General features: G+C 38.3%; 1 pseudogene; it reads left to right on the top strand.

Annotated features, from left to right (window-relative positions):
- Positions 1-1043: 1043 nt before the first annotated feature.
- On the top strand, positions 1044-20808 carry LOC138820637 (UDP-glucuronosyltransferase 2A1-like; annotated as a pseudogene).
- The last annotated feature ends 2580 nt before the right edge of the window (positions 20809-23388 follow it).

The following is a 23388-nucleotide window of genomic DNA, read 5'->3' as shown; positions in this document are numbered from 1 at the left end:
TACTATTTTGTAATTATAATGATTATTCTTATTTTAATTGTTCCTTGTCTAACTCCTTAAGTTCTATGTATTTTATTTTTCTCCTAATAAATGCTAAAACATATTTCAGATCTTTATTTGTTGGATTCCATTTAGTTCAGTTATTTTGGTGATATTCTTATTTTATATATTTTCTGATTTTATAATTGACAAATGACTTTTAAAATGTTCATTTTTAGGTATAGGTCAGTATGTTCACAGGTGTGCAACCTAAATTTTATAACAGTACATTGTAAAACTCAGTAATATAAAATAACACTCATTTGCTATTGATAATATGCTTATTTTTGCAAATGGGCTCAATGATTTTCTTTTCCCTCCTCCATTTCCCCCCTTTTTCTTCCTTCCTACCATTTCTAAATTACCAGCTCCTCTGAGACACAGCAAAGGCAGTACTCAGAGGCAAGTTTATAGCTCGGAGTTCCTACAACAACAAATTGAAAAGATCTGAAACCAACAATTTAATGAGATAGCTGAACTTCCTAGAAAAAGAGCAGCAAGACAAATCCCAATTCAGTATATGGAAATAGAAAGAATCAACAAAACAAAGAGTTGGTTCTTTGAAAAAATTAATAAAATTGACAGACCCTTAGCAAATCTTATGAGAAAAAGAAGAGAACACACCCAAATAAATAAACTCATAGATGAGAATGGAAACATCACCACAGAAACAACCAAGAGTCAGAACATTATAAGGGAATACTTCTCAAACCTTTATGCTAATAAGTTTGAGAACTTGGCAGAAACGGACCTTTTCCTAGCAAATATCAACATGCCGAAACTAAACCAAGATGAGTTAAAGCATGTTAACAGGCCCATATCAAGCAATGAAAGAGAAACAGCAATAAGAGATCTCCCATCTAAGAAAAGCCCAGGACCAGATGGATTTACAGCAGAATTCTATTTCCTACCTTTATGCCTCCACTTAGTTTGAAAGTATTCCTGAGGACCTCAATTTTCTCTCTAATAGTTTTGAGTGACATCCTTAGCAAAGTTATAGATGAATGTTTATCACCCAAATTTTCTCCCCACCTCCAGAAAGACCCATGTCATAGTGTGAAACTGTGGGCAACGTTGAAATGTGGATAATTCGGACATATTGGGATTTTGATTTCCTTCATCCATACTTAGCCAATTTTGAGTTTGTTGAAGGATTGCACTGAAAAGCTGCCAAACCTTTACCTAAGGTAGGTCTCTAATTAGGAAAATTTTATGTGCTTCATAATAATAAAAACCAGATATACACTTACCATTAATGCTTTCATTCACAGAAATGTGTTATTAGTAGGTATCTTGAGATTGCACCAGCTAATTTATTTTCCTTATGATAAGGAGGTCTTTTATGAGTCATATAGGATCTTTTGATTTCCCTTGCAAGCAGGCTATATACTGTAGATTCTGGAGCAGAAGGATGTCAAAGCAGAACCAGAAATTATTATTATTCCTAAAAGTGTTATGAAACTATTAACTGGGTCATTCTCCAGAGTTTTTGACCAAGAAAGATGTCTTCATGACACATCATGAAGTGCATAGGATTTGATGAGTAAGAAAAAGGGAAAGATATAGATGCAGAGTGCCTGCAGTCTTCAATCTTGGATAATGGTGATCTAATCATAAAAAAAGAAACAATTGGTGGAAAAAACTTTTGAGTTGGTGATGATGAGTTTAATTTTTAACTATGTACATAAAAAGTCCACCAACTGTTTGGGTTGTAAATAATCTGTCTCAATACATTGCTAGAAATAGATTTTAGAAAATAGCATAAAATAAATTATAATACTGACAGATTTAAGTATTGTGTGATTTTATGATTATTGGAAATGACAAAGAAAATTATATACTACATAATCAAATCTTAGAGGAAGATTTCAGAATGACATATGTTGAGGAAAGTGTGGAGAGGCATAAATGTTAATATATTAGCATGGTTTTAATCATTGATTTAATTAGCAAAGGGTAGTAATGATAGGACAATTCAATTATTTTATTAGAAAGCTAACAAGCACAAATTCTATAAAGAGCTGTGGGTTAATTTATATTTTCAGGAGAGCTCTTGATTTCTTTTTAGATTGAACAAGTCATTTTCAAATTAAAATTTTGATTCAATATTGTGGTTACTTACCAGTCAAATTATTACTGTAGGAAAGTTTATTGAGCATTGTTATATGAAAGTTAATGGATGAGGGTATAAGTAATATACAGAAAGAGCTATAATATCTATCTTCCTACTCCACACACATACACACACACCATAATATGGCAGACTTTATTTATAAGGGAAACACAATTCCATTCCAAAAACACACCTCATATAATAATGTACACTTTCGTCAATCCAAATATTAGTCATGGTTTACATGCCTAAGTCAATAACTGGTAAGTGGAAAAAGAGGGATAGTAACTCATGAAGTTGAATATCCACAACGCTTGCTTGCTCTTTCTTCACTCTTTCTTTCTTTCCTGCTTTCTTACTTTTATTCATCCTTTCTTTCTTTCCTTTCTTTCTTTCTTTCTTTCTTTCTTTCTTTCTTTCTTTCTTTCTTTCTTTCTTTCTTTCTCTTTCTGTACATTCTATTTTTCTTTAATTCTTTCTCTCTTTCCTATGTCATTCTTTTATTTCTGTCCATCTATTTTCCTTCCTTCCTTCCTTCTTTCCTTCCTTCCTTCTTTCCTTCCTTCCTTCCTTCCTTCCTTCCTTCCTTCCTTCCTTCCTTCCTTCCTTCCTTCCTTCCTTCCTTCTTCTGCTAATTATCTTTAGTTGGTACTCTCAAGGGTTTCACTTCAATTTTTCAGTATATTAGTATAATTGTCTTGATTTATGCTACCCCTTCTATCACCTTCCTCATCTATCCCAAACCCACCTTTCCCTCCAGTTACCTGGTTCACAATATTTAATATTGTGACTGGATTCATCTACCTTTCCTCTATTTGTCTGTCCGAATGGTCTTGAGCACCTCACTCTCCCAAGAACATGTTGCAACTTTCTGGTATTCATGCTGTTAAACTAAGTTACTTATTCAAATAACTACACCATTGGAATCCTCACCTGTGTGTACCATTCCTTAGTGAATTTGTTTGTGTATATATGCATATGAACCTGAATATATGTTATCATTTTGATCTAATTTCTATATATAAGAGAAAGTATTCTCCTTTTGTTCTGTCTGAGTGTGAATTATTTCTATTAACTTATTACAGGCCATCCAATTTTTTTTCAAATGACTTTATTCATGATATTATTCATTTTATCCATTGTAGAGTATCCAAGCTGTTTCCATACCTTTTGCTGTGGTAAATAGTATAGCAATAAACATGCTTGCCTTCATTGTTGTCTTTTGGATAAATGTTCAAGAGGGGTAATTTAGTTTTTTGAGGAATCTCCAAATTGCCTTCCACACTGATAACAATAGTTTCCATTCCCATCCAACTGGATTAAGATTACTTTTCCCTCACGTCTGTGCTAGAATTTGTTGCTGTGCCTGCACTGACAGAATTGCTTAGCTATCAAAGCCTTCTAACAGGAGTTTGTGTGTTGATTTCTTTTCTTCCCTTTTCTTTTTTTCCCTTTTGTCAGTCGTGGGGCTTGAACTCGGGTCTGGGCACTGTCCCTGAGCTCTTCAGCTCCAGGCTAGTGCTCTACCACTTGAGCCTGAAAGGTTAAAGTTTGAGGCAGTGACCACTTGTTGCTTGTTTCTGTCTAGCAAAGCAACACGTGGTGGTAATCAAAACATCTGGTTGATTGTGTGCCTCTATAAGACCTGCAAATCCTTAGCTTAGGGCTCTCCTCCTAGGCTCTGCTGTGTCAGAGTGTGGGACGAGGCCCGAGCTGCAGCCCGTTTAAATAAAACAGCTGTAGAGTCTGACTCTCAGTGGTCTTCTTGGGGGGGGGTCCTGCGACCTTGGCACAACGTATTAGTGGGTGCTCATCCGGGATACCACCCAAAGACCCCCGAGACCTCAGACTCCAAAGGTAAAACAGCGCTGTCTTTATTAATTTGTCTTGTCCTGTTGTTTGTCTGTTTTACTTTCGTTTTCCTTTGTGAGAATGGCCGCTCTGATTCGTAAAGGGTTGTCGAAGTGGACCCACTTGCACGACAACCCTGGAGGAACTGGGAGACGTCCCAGATCCTCTTGTGGGGTGGGGGTAACCCTGTCGTGTGGAGCAGGGGTCCTTGGAACCCTGCCGTGTGGAGCGGGGGGGGGGTCCTTGGAACCCTGCCATGTGGGGTGGGGTCCTTGGAACACTACCATGTGGGGCAGGGGTCCTTTGGAACCTCACCCATGTGAATTGTGGGTTCGGTGTTGGGCCAGAACTGACCAAGAGGGCCTCCTAACTGAGGCCCAACTTGCCCACTGTGGGTCTGCTCCTTTTGCTGTGGGGCATGGGTGTCCCATTACAGGAGTCAGCGGACCAATTCGGGAGATCTCCACTTTGTAAGCTTTTTTCGTAACTGTCAGGCCTGCATGTGTCTTGTTCGTACTGTTTATTGTTTTTTGGAATGAATGACTGACGGGACTGGAAACCATGGGCACCACTCCATCTAGCCCCCTAGACTTACAAAAGAAGCTGAGAAAGAGGAAAAGAAAAGGTACCCCCCCCCATTTTTCAGGGAGATAACTTGGAAGAAGAAATGTTTCCTCCCCCATACTCCCCTTCCCAGGTTCTTTTGCAAAATCTGAGAATGATCAAGAGGAGGAGGGAGTTATAGAATCCTCATCACCTGCCCTTAAAGTTTCTGAGGGGCCAGTCATTCCACGACACCGTGGTATCAACCCTCCTTTTAGTGCAGCTGTTTTCCCTTTACGTGCCGTAGGTCCTGTGGATGTAAATGGTCAACAGCAACTTCAATATTGGCCATTTTCTACCAGTGATCTATACAATTGACGCACCCAAAAGGCCCCCTTTTCTGAGAAACCCCAAGATTTAATTATTTGCTTGAACCTATACTCTTTACTCATCAGTCCACTTGGGATGATTGCAGTCAGCTTTTACAGGTCCTTTTTACCACCGAAGAGAGAGACCGTATCCGAGAGGCGGCCTGGAAACATATCTCTGGCCCCACAGGAGCGCCCTTCACGGATCCTGCCCTGATCGCTGCCTATTTTCCTGAGATCCGACCAACATGGGACTACAATATGGTTGAAGGTAGGGAGTGACTCCTCGTCTACCGCCAGGCTCTGTTGGCAAGTCTCAAGGTGGCAGCTCGCCGACCTACTAATATGGCCAAAGTTTATGTTAGACAGGGAGGAAGTGAAAGACCGGCAGCATATCTTGAGTGGCTCATGGAAGCTTTTAGTCAATATACCCTATATGATCTTGAGACCCAGGAGTCAGCTCAGATGATTATGTTTGCCTATATAAAACAAGCTGCACCAGACATAAAGCGAAAGTTGCAGGCTCTAGACAGACTTGGTGAAAAGTCTATTAGGGACCTAGTAGCCATGGCAGAAAAGGTTTATAATAAGAGAGACAGAGGAGCAAAGACAGGAAAGGAAGGACAGAAAACATGAAATTGAGTGTGAAAAGAGAGACTGGGCCAAGGAAAAGAGGCCAGACTTGTTGGACTCGCCACTATCGCATGCTGAACATACCTGGTTCACAGATGGCAGCAGTTTCATTTGAGATGGAAAAAGGTACGCGGGAGCAGCAGTCACCACGGACACTGAGATAGTGTGGGCAGAAGCACTCCGCCAGGGAACGTCTGCACAAAGAGCAGAACTAGTGGCACTAACAAAAGCCCTACAAATGGGAAAAGGGAAGAGACTAAACATGTACATGGACAGTCGGTATGCTTTTGCCACTGTGCATGTCCATGGAGCCATTTACCAAGAGAGGGGGGCTGCTGACAGCTGAGGGAAAGGCTATTAAAAACAAACAAGAAAATTTAAGCCTCATCCGGGCCTTATGGGAACCAGGAAATATTGCCATTATGCACTGCCCTGGCCATCAAAAGGGAACTGATTCTATAACCAAAGGAAATAACTTGGCCAATCAGGCAACTAAGAAGGCAGCCCTCTAGCCCAGAGAGAAAGTACTGACTCTAGTAGATCCAGGGCCACGAGCTTTGCCTCCTGAGCCTCAGTACTCCCAAGAAGACTTGGAGTGGATAAAGAAAATTGCATGGCCTATAAACTCCCAGACAAAGAAGGAAACAAAGACTGGTGGAAAACTGGTGAGGGGAATCTTACCTTGCCACAAAGATTGGGAAAGGGTCTCTCACATGGGAACCCGAAGAATTCAGGACTTGCTCTGACACTCAGAAGTAAAACTTAGGCAAGGAAATCAAAACATTGAGGACATTGTTAAAAATTGTAAAGCCTGTCAGCTCACCAATGCCCCCAATCAACCAGTTACAAAAGGAGCTCGCCTCTGTGGAGATAGGCCAGGTGTGTATTGGGAAGTAGACTTCACAGAAATTAAAACTGGAAAATTTGGATATAAATATTTGCTAGTTTTTGTAGACACCTTTTCACGATGGGTTGAAGCCTATCCAACAAAGCATGAGACTGCGAACGTCGTAGCTAAGAAGATCCTGGAAGAAATCCAACCCAGGTATGCCTTCCCATCCACCATCGGGTTGGACAATGGACCAGCCTTCGTCTCAAAGGTAAGTCAGGGAATAGCTGCAACACTGGGGATGGATTGGAAATTGCACTGTGCTTATAGAACCCAGAGTTCAGGGCAGGTAGAAAGAATGAATCGGACTTTAAATGAGACCTTAACTAAATTGGCCTTGGAGACTGGCGCAGACTGGGTATCGCTCCTTCCTTTTGCCTTGTTTAGAATAAGAAATTCACCCTGTTGGCTTGGCTTTAATTGCTTGCTGATTTGGATGATACTGAATTTCTGTGTAAGCTTGACTATTTACAGCTGGTGCATAAGAGTATGTGGCCCCAGCTTAGAGCATTATATGATTCTGCTTCTATTCCTACCCCCCATTTGTTTCAACCAGGGGACTGGGTGTTTGTTTGAAGGCACAACTTGAGATCTCTGGAACCATGGTGGAAGGGACCTTACGTGGTGCTACTGGCTACACCCATTGCCCTTAAGGTGGACAGCATTGCTGCTTGGATCCACTGCTCTTACCCCAGACCGCTGACCCCTTTGCCCTGGACGACCATGGGGAAACATGGGAAGTCTCCAATCATCCTACCCAACCACTCCGCATATGCCTCAAGAAAATACCTGTTCAAGATCAAGAACTGTTGGAGTTTATTTTGGGGCCAGAGCCACAAGATTGTGGCTCAGGACAATAAGTCAAGGGGGGGAATGAAAGGTTAAAGTTTGAAGCAGTGACCACTTGTTGTTTGTTTCTGTCTAGCAAAGCAACACGTGGTGGTAATCAAAACACTTGGTTGATTGTGTGCCGATATAAGACCTTAGCTCAGGGCTCTCCTCCTAGGCTCCGCTGTGTTGGAGTGTAGGACAAGGCCCGAGCTGCAGCCCGTTTAAATAAAACAGCTGTAGAGTCTGACTCTCGGTGGTCGGGGGGGGGGGGGTCCTGCAACCTTGGTATAACAAGCCATAGTGCAACTTCCAGCTTTTTCTGTTTATGTGGTGCTGAGGAATCGAACAGAGGGCCTCATGAATGTGAGACAATCACTCTATCACTGTTAATTTCTTCTAAAATGTAGTGCTCTATGTCATATTCCTAATACATTTTTCTAAGCCATATTAATAACATTTAATGCTTGTGTAGTAGGAACGTAAATAATTTATATTTGTTAGATGTAAGTGGCATGATTTTAAAAGCCTTGTTATTGATCGTATTTGGGGCTTTCATTTATAGAATACTTTTAAAACTTTGCCAACAACTTTGCTAAGTGGGAAGAATAAACTTGACTGTAACAATTCCATATACTGGGACAAAAGCTACCTCTAACTGTGTGTTCATTTTTGTAGTGACTTAATCTGAAATTTGGGTTTATGTACATTTTAACCATCTTTTTCAAATACATTTCTACTTAAAACAACTAAATTTTCCTCCATATCATTTCAGAATCAGTGGAAGGATTTATGTTACATTTCTCTCTACTTCTCTGACTCTAAGTATAGGTGGACATTTTCTCAATCTAATGGTTCACCTTTCATTTTTTTGAGGTGCCATTCAATAGAGAAGTTTATCAATACAGTGCCTCTTGATCAAGGTCATCACCCCTTTTAAAATTCTCACTTACCCTCCTCTTTACCACTCCCTTCACATTTAAAATTTTTAGTTTTGTATTGAATTTTTGCCATTCTACAAAGTAAGTAGCTGAGTGTCAGTGGTTCCTGCCTATAATCCTAGCTACCCAGGAGGCTGAGATCTGAGTATTATAGTTTGAAGGCAGCTGGGGCAAGAAAGTCCCTGAGACTCTTATCTCCAATTAAGTATAGAAAAAGCCAGAATTGGTGCTATAGTTCTAGTGGTAGAGTTCTAGGATTGATAAAAGGAGCTTAAAGCCAGGACCAAGCCCAGAGTTCAAGGGCCATCACCAGCAAAAACAAAACAAAACAAAATACCAACAATAACACACACACAAAAAACAATGACAACAGCAAAACAATTCATGAATACAATGCATTTTGGTCTGTGTAATCTCTTCAACATCTTCCTCCTACTTTACCCAAACCCTTCTCTTATTTTTCTCAATTCTGGGCAATATACAATGCATTCTTGCCTATAATTTACTCTTCTCTCTCTTTCACTCTTCTACTCTTCACCTCTTAGCTCCCTCTGCCTCCAATAAGTACCAATTTCTTGGTAATAATTTTGTTCAGATTTAACTTGTTTTCTGAAAAATTACACTATATGTGCTCTCCATAGTGTCTATTATACTTCACTGAATCTCCATAGTGTCAGTTATACTTCACTGAATCCATTTATAACCACTTGCATACCACTCAGTGTGCTTATTTATAGACTTATTAGCACATTCTAGCTCACACAAATGAGGGAAACTATGCAACCTGTGTTTCTCTAGGTCTGGTATAATTTCAATCTTCCTGATTGATGAGTAGGATTCTACTGTGTATATATACCATGTTTTTTTTTTTTAATCCATTCATCCATTGAGAGGCATCTGGGCAATTCTATATCTTCGCTGTGGTAAATACTGCTGTAAAGTAAATGTTTCGTGTCTACAGGAAGTGGAAGAATTTGTTCAGAGCTCAGGAGAAAATGATGTGGTGGTGTTTTCTCTGGGTTCCATGGTCAAAACCTCGACAGAAGAGAAGGCCCATGTGATTGCCTCAACCCTTGCTCAAATTCCACAGAAGGTCAGTAATTTGCTGGTCCAGGAAAACAGGGAAACATTTTATTAACTGAAATGAGGATGTAACTAATGAAGAACTTTGCAGGTAGAAATTACAGCTCTTTGATTTTTAAGTTTTAAAAGAGGAACTATCTAAATTCTCCATTTATTTACTGTATGCAGCACGTTAGGATATTAATGAAGACGAACTATTATAGATGTCACAAAGCATTTGGATTATATTGAGGCAAACAAGACCTCAGGCTGCTTGGTATCCTTTTCAGCTTTGTATCCAAGACAGCATATGTACTTGGGAAAGAGAAATTAGAAAGAAAAATGTAGCATTTTAGTTTTACACGCATATTTAAAATGTGATTATTTGGAAGATCTTGACATAAACAACCACTTAAATGAACTTTCACTTATCTGCTACTCACTTTTGTGTCCCTAAAAATTTGACAAGCTTAATAGTACACAAGTAATTACATTAACAGATGGTCATAAACAATGAGGTATTGATTTTACATTGGTGTGTTAATTTTGACTTTAGGAAATAATGTTTAGATTCATTTTTCTAATTACAGTCAACTTAATACCAATCTTACTAATATTTTATAATAAGTTCTACTTTATAAAACTCAAGACATACATAATTTCTATTATAGTTTGAATATTTTGAAGTTTGTTTTCATTTTTACATCAAGCACCTAAGAGTATTTTTACTTTTTAAATCCATTTTACCCAAAGGAAACCATTTTTTTGTTTTGTTTTGTTTTGTTTTTAATATTTTAACGCTTCTTATTTGGGGCATGGGAAAGGATGCTGGTCCTGGGTCTTGAGTGGTGGGCCTGGGCAGGGCCCATGAGATTCTTTTGTCCATGGATAGAGCGCTACCACTTTAGCCACAGTACCACTTCTAGATTTTCTGAGTAGTGTTTTTTTTACCCTAATTTTTTTTATTTTCAGGGTAATGCACAGAGAGATAGTTACATAAGTAAGGTAACAAGTACATTTCTTGTAAAACTTATTACCCCTCCCTCATTTTTCTCCTATTTTCTCTCTCCTCCTCATTCCATCTGCAAGTTGTACAGATCATTTCCAACATGCTATCTTGTGAATATGGGAACCAACCCAGATGCCCCTCAGTAGATGAATGGATCAAGAAAACGTGGTATATATACACAATGGAATTCTATGCTTCCATCAGAAAAAAATGACACTGCCCCATTTGTAAGGAAATGGAAAGACAGGGGAAAAAAATCATATTAAGTGAAGTTAGCCAGACCCAAAGAAACATAGGTCCCACGGTTTCCCTTATTTGCGATAATTAATATATATCTAGGATAATCTTAGCAGATGAGCAAAATAGCTCAATAGCTATGTACATATGCCTATATAAGATGATGTTAAGAGAAATGGACTCCCAAGACATGGATATAAGTGGTTTTTCTTTGCTGTTGTTGTTTTTTAATATAGTATGCGATTTCTTGTTTCTTTCATGTGTTCTTCCCCCTACAGTTTATTACCTGTTGTAACTGTATTTGATTTTGGTACTGTGATATTATATATATATATGTTTATCTGAATTAGGGAAGGGGAGGGAATAACAGAATGGGGAGACAAAGGACAAAGGAGAACCAATGCAACTGAGTAGTTTTTTGAGACAAGAATCTCCTCCCTTTTCCTGTCTCAACTGGTGTCACATTGCATTATTCAGATCTGTTTCCTGCTTAGCTAGGATTACAGCAGTGTCCATCTTAGAAATTAAAACTCTTTATACACTGAATGTACCTGACATTTGCATTAACTAAAACATATTTATAAATGGTTTATTAGTTACATTTGCCTACAGAATTGTAGCCTAAATTGTGGCGCCTAATCTTATTTTCAGTAATTCTATAAGTTTCACACAACTTCAATGTGAACCGATCCTCCAGAGTACAACCTTGCCTTCCACAGGTTCTATGGAGATATGAGGGAAAGGCTCCAGCAACATTAGGATCCAATACTTGGCTCTGTGATTGTTTACCCCAGAATGATCTTTACGGTAAGACTGAGGGGAAAGAAAGTTGATCAGCAGACATGATAAATACTAAATAGCAAATAAATTCTAAAAAATTATTACTTTTAAAATTGCATATTAGGCTTCCAGTTCAAAAACAAGCACAATCATATATTCAGGCATCAGTTTTATAGACTTATGCTTCCTTTGGGTCACAAAAGAGCATCTTCAGTTAGGACTCTAGACCTCAGGTACCAGTCACATGTCACCTCCTCAGTAATAGCTTCTCAGATAATGAAAGAATAGATTCTTCTTCTCCAAAGGATTCACTTTTCTGGTTTAGCAATGTCTCAAGTGTTCATTTGTTGAAGAAAATGTGGTGCTCTGCAGGGACTGATATTGTAGCCTTTATTCCTTCTGTCAATGAAATTCTGTCAGTGTATGAGCTTGAAATCTGAACCCACTTCTCACATTCTCACTTTATCCTCACACCAGGGCATACTAAAACCAATGCTTTCATCACTCACCGTGGAACTAATGGGATCAATGAGGCCATTTATCATGGGATACCGATGGTAGGAATCCCCATGAATGGTGACCAGCTTGACAACATTGCTCACATGAAGGCCAAAGGAGCAGCTGTGGAGGTGAACATGAACACCGTGACCTGTACAGACTTGCTTGAGGCCTTGAGGACAGTCATCGACAATCCTTCGTAAGTCCTGCTGCTTTCCCAGGGCTCACCTGTCACTCCCTAACTTGTCCATCATACTAGAAAATTCCCAAAGCTTCAATACTCCTTGCTTTACAGACCATGAAACTAAAATGAAAACCACATATTTCATTTCTCAATGTAAATATCTGAAGTTGGGAAAAATAGCTTCAAATATTCTTTGAAAATTTTCAAAATGTTTAATGATTTTATAAGTTTTTATGTATTTTCTTGATCATCATTGTGATTGTATAAACTAATATGTATTTAAATATTATAGCCATGCGCAGGTGACTCATGCCTATAATCCTAGGGCTCACGGCACAAAGCCAGCCCAGGCAGGAAAGTCCATGAGACAGTTAGCTCCAATTAACCTCCAAAAAACAGGAAGTAGCACTGTGGTTCAAGTGGTACAGCATTTGCCTTGAGCTGAAGAGTGCAGGGACAGCTCCCAGGTCCAGAGTTCAAACCCCACAACCAAGCAAAAAAATTAAAACAAATAAATAAATAATATATTTTACATAATAAATGAAAATTGGCAGTGGTTATGTACCCAATGTTAAGGATTCCAAAATAACCATATTAATAGCAATATCCATAATTTCCATGATGTTACAAAAATCAAAGTAAGATGTTGATACACGTTTTAGATCTCCAGTAATTCTTAATGTGATCTTGGGTTTTGAAAATGTTGACCTCTGACCTCAATTTCTCATAAATTATCCTGTTACTAGACACTAGTTTTTGATCATTTGTTTAATTTTATTAAATGTAAATGAAGGTAAATTTCATAATTCTTTTAATCTCTAATACAAAAAATTCCTTAGATTTTAAAACTGAGAACTAGTCACACAAGAAATAGGATCATAAATGATGATTAGAAATCACTGAGTAAAAATTACATAATGCCAGATACTTTCCCATTGATTCTAAACCTAATACTAACTCTGAGATTTTCTGAAAACACTGAGCTATACTGTAGAATACATACATAAATACAGTTTTCTAGGTGCTAGTCCTGGCTTGAACTCAGGGCCTGTTTGCTGTCTTTGTGCATTTTCTCCTCAGGGATAGCATTCTATCATTCAACCATGTGACCAAAAAGTTCTACTTCATGCTTTTGGATTAGTTGGAGTCTCATGGACTTTCCTTCCTGGGGTAGCTCCACCTATGGCTCTCATAACTCAGCCTCTGAATTAAGGAGGATTACAATATGACCTACTAGCTCCCCAAAATTATAGCTATATTTTTAATTACTGTAAAACAATTAGTACAACAAGATACACATTTTAATAGATTGTAGTAGTTTTAATTATTCAAATATGTAAATAATCATAAGCTCCTATTAAACATGGGATATAAAATATTAGTATGATTTTTATTATTTGCTTCATTTATACACATGCATGCTACATATTTATTTCATTGACATAAAATTTATCAGATGTGTACTGCAAGTTTCCACTTTTAACTGTAGAACATACTGAACAAATGATCTGATTTGGAAAATTAGGCTTTCGCTACCTATCCAGTTTGCCTAAACTGCATTCAGAGGACTGTAAAATTGTTGGGCTTCTCTTACTTATTTTTCAATACAGTTGAAAGGTAGCATCATGATTCATTTTCACAGGTAATGCATAAAAAGCAGCCCCTACTGCTGAAACACATATATCATATTCAGTTGGAAATAATAACCATATTCCCTTTTCCCAATGCTGAGGAGGTGAAAGAAATGCGTATTAATTCTGGATCAGCTATCAGACAATGCCAAGTGTAGACATAAATTGCTTTTAATCTCATAGCAGCATGCTCAGTGTCATATTAGAAATTATGAAAACTGCTAACTCTATGGCTGTTGATATTGTGATTCCAAATTGATGTGAGTCTCTAATTTTGTTTTTAATCTACTTAATTCATTTTATTGTTATTATAGAGGTGACATGTTGAGGGATTATACAAGTCAGAAATGAGCCCATTTCCTTTTATACCAAGTCTTCTGTTCCTTAACTCTCTCTCAGTCCTTCCCTCCCATCTTCATATATGAGGTTTTTTGTTTCTTTGTTTTGTTTTGTTTTTGCCAGTCCTGGGCTTGAACTAAAGGACTGGGTGTTATTTCTCAGTTTCTTTGTGCTCAAGGCTAGTGCTCTACCACTTGAACCACAGCACCACTTCTGGCTTTTTCTGAGTAGTTTATTGGAGATAAGAGTTTCATGGACTAATCAACTCCAAATGGATCAAAGACCTTGAACTCAAAGCAGACACTCTGAAAACATTACAGGATGGAAAAGGAGAAACCCTAGGTCTCCTTGGCTCAGGCCGAAATTTTCTGAATAGAGACCCGGAAACACAACAAATCAAAGAAAGGTTGGACAAATGGGATTGCATAAAGTTGCAGAGCTTCTGCAGGGCAAAGGACATAGCTAGCAAGATCAATAGAAAGCTCACGGATTGGGAGAAGATCTTTACTAGCCATACAATGGACAAGTGTCTCATATCTAAAATATACTTGGAACTCAAAAAATTAAACCACCCAACAACAAATCCTCAAAGAAACAACTGCCCAATAAATAAGTGGGCGAAAGACTTAAAGAGAAACTTCTCTGAAGAAGAAAGAAGGAGGGCCAATAGACACATGAAGAAATGCTCAACATCCCTAGCCATAAAAGAAATGCAAATCAAAACAACATTGAGATATCACCTCACTCCAGTTAGAACGGCAAAAATGAAGAACTCTAACAACAACAGATGCTGGAGGGGATGTGCACAGAAAGGAACCTTACTTCATTGTTGGTGGGAATGTAAACTTGTTCAACCACTTTGGAAAGCAGTATGGAGGTTCCTCAAAAGACTTCACATAGATCTCCCCTATGACCCAGCAATCCCACTTTTGGGTATTTACCTAAATGTTTACAAACAAGACCACACTAAAGATACCAGTACAACTATGTTTATTGCAGCATTATTTACCATAGCTAAGATCTGGAACCAACCCAGATGCCCCTCAGTAGATGAATGGATCAAGAAAATGTGGTATATATACACAATGGAATTCTATGCCTCCATCAGAAAGAATGACATTGCCCCATTTGTTAGGAAATGGAAAACCTTGGAAAAAATTATATTAAGTGAAGTAAGCCAGGCCCAAAGAAACATAGGTCCCATGGTTTCCCTTATTTGCAATATCTAGTATAGGTATGAGTCAAGCGGAAAAGGTCAGATAATGTGATGTCAGGAAAATGAACCCTTAGATATGTATTTTAATGTTTTTTCTTTCATGCAGGTTTTTCTAATGCATTTATAAGATTATCTCTTTGTTGCTTTGCATGTCCCTCCCCCACAATATAACCCCTGCTTTCACTATATTTGATGTCAGTATAACTTGTGGAGAAGATGGGGAAAAACCAGTTGTTTAAGTATACAGGTGGACCTGTTGCAACAATGAGAAGTACAAGTTGTCATGTCCAAAACGAGCTTTACAACGTCGGTGTGGGGGGGGGGAGGGGGGAGAAAGAGAAGGATTGGGATTGGGGGGGAGGGGGGAGGCTGGGAAGGGATGTGAAGGGTAAACAAAGGAGGAGGCTGCAATTCTTGGTAAGAAATGTACGCATTATCCTGCCCATGTAATTGTAACCCCTCTGTACAGTATGTTCACAAATAAAATTAAATTAAATTTTAAAAAAAGAGTTTCATGGACTTTTCTATCAGGGCTGGCTTTGAATTGTGATTCTCAGATCTCAGCCTCCTGAGTAGCTAGGATTACAGGAATGAGCCACCAGTGACTGGCTCCACCAACAAGATTTATACTTCACTTTCATCAGTATCCATTGAGCTCCACCTCTATACTTTTTCACCCTTTTCCCTTCAGGTTCTCTAATTCTATGATAGCATAACAATCCAAAATCTATGTGCTGAAGTATGCCACTTCTTGAATACCATACTATCTTCATTAAGCTGTGTGGACTCACCTATTGCCTTCAGGGTGATTGTGCTTTATACAACAAGTATATTAGTGTGGGCTACTGAATAATTATCACACTACAAATATCTCAGAATTTTGAAATGGTCCATTATGGTTGATTACCAGTGCCTTGTGTCTGTCAAACAAAGTAGCCACACATTAGTAGCTGTGGGTGTTTTAAATGGCATTATCACATAATATTGGCTTACTCACTGTCTTGTTCCTGGAGCAGTCTCAGGCACAATTTTTGAATAAATATTAAATTTCTTTCATGGGAAAATTAATCTATACATTGGTCACTGGATGTTTTTAATCTGCACTTGATCCCTCTTTATAAGTCTAAACCTCTATGTCACTAACAAAGTTTATGTAAAAAATACATGTTTCCTTAATACATCTATGGCCTTTGGCTTGTATAGCATAAGCCACCTAGTATATCCCTTTACTAAAAGTAAAAACTAATTTTGTCTGTGGATTTGCCTTTTAGTTATAAGGAAAGTGTGATGAGGTTATCGAGAATTCACCATGATCAGCCAGTGAAGCCTCTGGATCGAGCTGTCTTCTGGATCGAGTTTGTCATGTGCCACAAAGGAACCAAGCACCTTCGGGTTGCAGCCCACCATCTCCCCTGGATCCAGTACCACTCCCTGGATGTGACTGGCTTCCTGTTGGCCTGTGCGACAGTTCCTGGTTGTAAAGTGTTGCTTGTTTTCTTGTGGAAATGTGGTAAAGCAGGAAACAAGAAAAAAAGAGAATAGAATAGTAAAAAGAGGAAATATTTCTGTTTGTCTAAGTCTTTGGTAGAGCAATCCTATTCATCACAGTCACAAGAAGCTCAGTGACTATTCTCTCTTCATTCCAATTCCAAATATTCCACTCCTATACCTTAATTAATGTATTCAGTCTAGAAATCAGTATAATCAGTGTTTCCCATTATTCCTTTGTCATTTGCCAGTGGCCATACCATTTTTCCCTAAGACAGGTGCATTACTATTTCAAAATAGGTTATATTCAAAGTGATTCCTTTGTCTTTATTTTAAATTTTAGTTTATTGTAAAGATTCTGTACAGAGGAGTTGCAGTTTCATAAGTAAGGCAATGAGATTGTTTTTAACATATTTATAAGATGATTTCTTTGTTGCTTTGTATGTCCCTCCCCCACGGTATAACCCCTAGTTTCACTGTATTTGATGTTGGTATAATTTGTGGAGAAAGGAAAAAAACAAATTGTTTAAACAGGGATACAGGTGGACCCATTGCAACAATGAGATGTACAAGACATTATGTCGAAAAATGAAGTTTACAACTTGTGGGGGGGGAGGGAGATGAGAAGGGATGGGAAGGGGAAACAAAGGAGGAGGCAACAATGCTTGATAAGAAATGTACTCATTACCTTGCCCATGTAATTCTAACCCCTCTGTATGGTATTTTCATAATAAAAAATAAAAAATAAGTAAGGCAATGAGTACATTTCTTGTCAAGCATTGTTGTTCTCCCACTATCTCTTCCCTCCCCCACCTCGTCCCATTCCTCCCCATCCCTCCCCACCCAAAATTGTAAAGTTCATTTCCATTACACTGTCTGTAGGCAATATGAACCTAACACATACTGGCTAGTAGCAATATGCTGAATCCTTTGGAGTCCACAAAGTGTTAACAAAACTTTGAGGTTGAAGGGAGCCCACAAGTGAAATTCACAAACCCCATGTTCAAAAAACTCCAGAACAATGGAAAAGAAGTGTTCTGAAATTAATCATTTCCTCTGTTAATAACAATTAACATTCTTGTAGATGTCTGAGGAAGATAGCAGAGTATCAACAGGGAATCACCCTAGCTCACTGATCTAACCAAGATTTAGGATCTTAACATGCACATCAACTCAAGTAAATGTTAACAAGGAAGAATTAACAGACAATTACAAGATGATCAAGATTGTGTGTTATAATTAATACATATGTGCCCAGAAAGCTGAGAAGTGATTTCTACCCACTCCATTCCTCTCCCATATCTTGACTAATCTACAATAGCAGCCTAGAGGCTAGACATTGACCCTGGCAAGCTCAGAAAGCAACACACCTGAAGATCCAGAGTTTAAGAATTGGAATGGAAGATTGTCATATCCAGACCCAGAAAACAGTTCACTTGAATGCTGCTGGTTATCTCAAAACCTAGGAACTTGGGAACAGTGAAGACTTTGCTCGGGAACCCTCCTATGGGAGACCATCACTGGTGATGACCCAGAGTGCTGGGCCCAGCCCTCTCCCTCTCACGGAAAGGAGACGCCATACTAGAGGAGAGCAGGGGCCACAGCCTCTTACTCCTTTTGCTTCCTGCCTAAGAGTAACTGGACAAAAACCAACCCCCCAAGTTACAGAACTACAAAGTCCATCATCCACTGGGCTCCCTTTCAATTTGGTACTGGGATTCTGCTTTCCCCGCCGCCATGGTGATGGCAGAATTGAAAGTCTCCACTTTGCCCTGAAGGAACTACCATGTGCTGTAATTACCTGGGAAAATCATTGGGACACCCCTGTCCCCTGAACTAAAGGTTCATCAGACACCATGCCCAAGTTCAGTTTGGTGCTTTCCCAGCTTCCACTGAAAATGGTGGAAATAACTTATTTGCTAAAAGTCTGAGAGTCCAATCTCTCCGGACTACCCTGTTGATACCCAATCCCTTCAGGACTGAGACTTGGTCTTGAGACTGAAACATAGCTCCTTGCCCCATGGGAAGTAGATACAGGTCTTGGACCCAGGAAGGTGGGGCGACATGCCATTCCACAAAATGGGAATATGCCTACTCCAGACCTGGGATCAGGCTGGGAAATGAGGGTGCTGTGCCCCACAGAGCAGGAACCCACCACTCTGCCAAAATCAATTCCAGGACACCAGACCACCCCGAATCCCTAAGTTGGAAGACATCGCAGAACCCTAACCTCCGGCCAGGACCAATTACACTGACTGTATGCACCCAGTGTGTTCAAAGTTACCAAACATGAAGTCCAGAAGAGATGCAGCCATTGAATCACTTACCATTAGCCCTGAACTGATTGCACAATCTGGACAGCCCATACAGTACCTGAATCCAAATGCATAAAGCACAGCAAAATTGCAAAATTCATAAACAATCAAGACAATATGATAGATTCAAAAGACAACAACAATTCAGGGAAGAACCCTACTGAGAAGAATGAAGCGAAGTGGAGGACAAAAGAATTTGTTCAAGAAATAAAAGTGGAGTTACAACAGACAGATGAATACAAAGAGGTAATGAAAAAGGATGTACAGGATGCCTCAAACTATATGGAGAGGAAGATAGAAACTCTATGAGCCTAATTTGAAGATGAAATTAACACCCTGATAACTAATAGTCACAAAGAGCCAGGAAGCATGAAAGGCTCAATTTTTAGCACAGTTATAACCTAATAGTACAACAACATATGAAATAATACATACATAAATATGGCACTTGTTTATCAGACGTCATTGAAAAATCACACATACTCTCTTTTAAGTGTTACTTAAATAAGCAAATTTATCAGTCACATAAAAGTTTCAAATATGACATCTGTATAGTTGTAGAAATTCTTGAAGAAACATTTGATTAGGAACAAAAGGTATATATAATTTTTAGAACTAACCTAATTGCATTGGGATGACTGTGTGAAATCACTGTATTGACCTCACATAGCTCAACACAAGTGAAAGGCAGAATGCCTTCATTTCACTATGATCAAAAAATACATAGAAATTAACCCTTGGAGCTGAACCAAATGTTAAAGATCCAAAGACAATGTTGACCTCGTTCCCTTTTCCCAATTCTAAAGTGCATGGAGATCTTCAAGTATCACACATTTTGTCACAAAGCACACTAAAATGTAGTAACATTGGCTCAAATATTAGGAATCATCTAAGGAAAACATAATTTGAAATGCATAGAAGTCTACCCAATGTGGCATGAAAAATTATTAAAAATGTGAATTCAACATCTCTATCTACTCTGGTGCCAATGTGGGTAGAGAATCTAATTCTAGGTCACCAAACATTAACAAACCAAAGCTTTATAAATAGTTGTCTATGCTAATTCTCAAATCACTCTACTCTTCCTATTTAATGTTGATATTGATTGCCTACAGAGGCATTGTCTTTTGTATCACAGATGTATCACTCTGTTGAAAAGAGTGTCCCCATATAAAGTTTGGAGAACGATGAAACACTACTAATGTTGAAAACCAATTCCCTGTATCTGTCATATGAGTTAGGCATATATCCTTGACTGTGCTTATTGATATTTTATATGATATTACCTCATTGAGTTATTCACTCTTTGTGTTTTGGAGCAGCCTTGGGTAACATAGTTGACCAAATATCCAAATTCTTTCATTCACAATTGAACAATTCACAATTGAATAATCTGGCTTTGAACATATTGTGCTAATTTATCCATGCAATAGCAAAGATTATGAAAATATTAAAGCTTTTTTCTGAACATATCCATAGCCACTGGCTTGTGTCATACATACAATCTCTCATGTATTTACCTCCAATAAAAATAAAAATTAACTTAGGACCACTTGCCTTCTAGTTATAAAGAGAATGCAATGAGTTTATCAAGAATTCACCATGATCAGCCAGTGAAGCCTCTGGATCGAGCTGTCTTCTGGGTGGAGTTTGTCATGCGCCACAAAGGAGCCAAACACCTTCGGGTTGCAGCCCACAATCTCACCTGGTTCCAGTACCACTCCCTGGATGTGATTGGGTTTCTGCTGGCCTGTGCCTCAGCTGCTATATTGTTGGTTGCAAAATGTTGCTTCTTCTCTTTTCGAAAATTTTGTAAGACAGGCAAGAAGAAAAAAAGAGAATAGAACAAGAAAGAGAAGATCTTTTGAAGTTTGGCAAATCCTAAATAGGCCAATCTTACTCAGTGCCCCCATAAGGAGCTTACTAATATACTGTTTCCATCCTGTCTCTACCTAATACATTGCTTTCTCTTAGCTGAGAAACAAATTCTAAAATTTCATGTGACAATTTAACTACTCAGTGTGTCCCATTTCTTCTTTTGCCATTTTTCAGGGGACTTACCAATTTTCCTAAATATAGGATACTGGTACAATATTAATTATAAAAATGTCTGTTAAAAACATTTTTCAAATTAACCTGGATTACTTTCTGACTACTGCTATGATGATTCTTAGGATTACACCAATTATAAATAGAACTTCATGGATGTAGCGAACAATCTTAAATAGGTCATACAAATCAAGAAATACTATAGGAGACAAAGGAATTTTGTGTAGATTACTAAAAATAAAGTTCTGCTTCTCTGATATTACAAGTATTAGAACATGAAATTGTTATGATTTGTATTAGAGTAAGCAATTTTTCATTGGGTACATTGAATAGTAATCTAATTTGCATCCGATTTGCAATGAAACTTGAGTGCCCTCTTGTGGACTATTGAGTCACTGTCTCCAAGTATGAAATCAAATTTGATTTGTTTTTACCTTGGGAGAGGGACAGATAAAGCAACAAAGAAATCATCTTATAAATATGTTAGAAACAATAGCAAGAAAGAAAAAACATTTGAGTGCTTATCTTGGGGTTCATTTCGCCTAACATCAACTTATCTGACCTTTTCTGCTTGTCTCAAACATATACTAGTTATGGCAAATAAGGGAAACCATGGGACCTATGTTTCTTTGGGCCTGGCTTACTTTACTTAATATAATTTGGAGATGGGAAGGGATGGGAAGGGGAAACAAAGGAGGAGGCTATAATGCTTGATAAGAAATGCACTCATTATCTTGCCCATGTAATTGTAACCCCTCTATACAGTTTTTTCCCAATTAAAAAAAAGAAATCAAAATCGAGCTGATCCAAAACTTTGTCAAAATAGTACAGTATAAAATTAACCCTCCCTCCCACTTTTGACCATTTACCCAAATGATCACAAACAAGGCCATACCAAGGCTACTAGCACAATTATGTTTATTGCAGCATTATTTACCATAGCTAAGAGATGGAACCAGCCCAGATGCCCCTCAGTAGATGAATAGATCAAGAAAATGTGGTATATATATATATATATATATATATATATAGATAGATAGATAGATAGATAGATAGATAGATAGATAGATAGATAGATAGATATAGATATATATAGATATATATATGTATGTGTGTGTGTGTGTGTGTGTGTGTGTGTGTGTGTGTGTGTGTGTAAAATGGAATTTTATGCCTCCATCAGAAAGAATAACATTGCCCCATTTGTTAGGAAATGGAAAGACTTGGAAAAAATTATATTAAGTGAAGTAAGCCAGGCCCAAAGAAACATAGGGCCCATGGTTTCCCTTATTTGCAATAACTAGTACATGTCTAGGACAAGCAGAAAAAGCCAAAAGCTATGTACATATGACCATATAAGATGATGTTAAGGGGTTGGGAAGGTGGCTCAGTGGTAGAGCACTTGCCTTGCATGCTTGAGGCCCTGGGTTTGATTCCTTAGTACCACATAAGCAAAAAGAAAAAACCCAGAAGTGGCTCAATTGGTAGAGCACTAGCCTTGAGCTGAAGAGCTGAGGGACAGCGCCCAAACCCAGAGTTCAGGCCCCATGACCGAACCCCCCCCCAAAAAAAAATTATGTTAAGTGAAACAAACTCCAAGATAGGGACACAAATATCTTTTTTCTTTCTTGCTATTGTTTCTAACATATTTTTAACGTACCATGGGATTTTCTTGTTGCTTTGTATGTTCCTCCCCCATGGTTGATCCTTTGTAACAATGAGATGTACAAAACACTATGTTGAAAATGAACTTTACAACATCAGCGGGAGGTGGGTAACTTGGGGAGGTGTGGAGGTGGGAGAGAAGGGATGGTAGGGGGAAAACAAAGGAGGAGGCAACAATGGTCATTAGGAAATGTACTCATTACCTTGTTCATGTAATTGTAACCCCCTCTGTACAGCATTTTTAGAATAAAAAATACAAAAAAATTAATCCTTTAAAATCAATGGCTTTTCTGTATGAAAACAATGAGAAGAATGCTGTTGAAATCAGAAAAGCAACTCCTTTTTTTAATAGCCCCACAAAAAATAAAATACCTAGGAATTAACTAAAGAAGTGAAGGAGCCCTGTGAGGAAAAGTTTAAAAACCTGCAAAAAGAAATCAAAGCAGAACTAAAGAACTGGAAAAACCTCCCATACTCCTGGATTGGGAGGATTAACGTCTTGAAATTGGCAATACAGCCAAAGGCTATCTATAAATTCAATGTGACACCTATCAATATTCCAACCTCATTGTTCAATGAAATAGAAGAAACAATCCAAAAATTTATATGGAACAGTAAAAGACCCCGAATAACAAAAAAATCCGTAGCAGAAAGAACAGTGCTAGAGGAATATCAATACCAAATTTCAAACTAAGCCATAGCTTGGGACTGGC

Source organism: Dipodomys merriami, unplaced genomic scaffold (genome assembly GCF_024711535.1).
Source record: "Dipodomys merriami isolate MVZ:Mamm:240054 unplaced genomic scaffold, mDipMer1.0.p SCAF_9, whole genome shotgun sequence".
Classification (NCBI taxonomy): domain Eukaryota; kingdom Metazoa; phylum Chordata; class Mammalia; order Rodentia; family Heteromyidae; genus Dipodomys; species Dipodomys merriami.
This window is presented reverse-complemented; position numbering and strand designations above follow the sequence as displayed.